Here is a 944-nt window from a genome sequence, read left to right on the forward strand (position 1 = left end):
GTAAAAAGAGCAAGAGCTGCTTGATTACCATGTCTGACCTCTAACAACTCTGTAATAGGGAAGAGTCCCCCAAAACAATACAAAGATAATTTCCATGAGATTAGAAATGTCTCTCGTATTCCTGTACCTCTTTCATCCCAACACCAATCTCACTACTCTACTGGGTCCAGAAACTGATGAGATATTTTCACAGACCACACAGAACCAATATTAAGGAAGTAAAAAGTCTCCAATTCATAGACTGTTAACAAGATACTCTCCCCATCAGGACAGCTTCAGAAATGTGCTCACAGGCGCCTCCACCTTGAGCTACACAGCTTTAGAACAAAGTATTATAAAATTCTCAGTCCTGCCAAGTATAGCTCTTCTCCCCTCTTCTACTTTTCCAACAAACATGGCCAAAGGCTCCTATTTCTGGTTCCGTGGGGTTGTAGTCTAAAGGCTCATTCCATCTCATGTCAGGTCTCTGGCTCTCTGCTGTGGCTGCTACGGCTGCTGCTCTCATAGGACCAGCTCTGACTGTTCCAAGAATCTCTGGACCCAATGAACACATTGAATTCTCTTTCTTCTTCTTTGGTGATGGTGATGTTACCAAATTCTGCTGCTGTATCCACTCAATTTAATGGCAAGGCCAGCCAATCCCCTTGTGAACAGGCTACTATACCTCCCTCTCATCCACATGGCCAAGTCAAGCAATGGCTGGGGGGCGGGGGACATTTTGAGCAAAAACCCCTTAACACCACACTGACCCTCCAGTGGGTTTTTGAGGCTGTGAATCATGGGAGGAGATTGTCTGTTTTGTTAACAGCCTCTTGGTGGAGATTCTAATTGCCAGAGAGAGAGGCAAACTTTTCAGTCAGTAGAGCAACTCCTATAAACGATTTCACCAGAATGAAGGAGTTTTTCTTTTGCTTTTCAAGGAGAGGAGTGGATGGGGTTAGGGG

This window comes from Elephantulus edwardii, unplaced genomic scaffold (genome assembly GCF_000299155.1).
Source record: "Elephantulus edwardii isolate Elephantulus edwardi_28Jun2011 unplaced genomic scaffold, EleEdw1.0 scaffold00023, whole genome shotgun sequence".
NCBI lineage: Eukaryota > Metazoa > Chordata > Mammalia > Macroscelidea > Macroscelididae > Elephantulus > Elephantulus edwardii.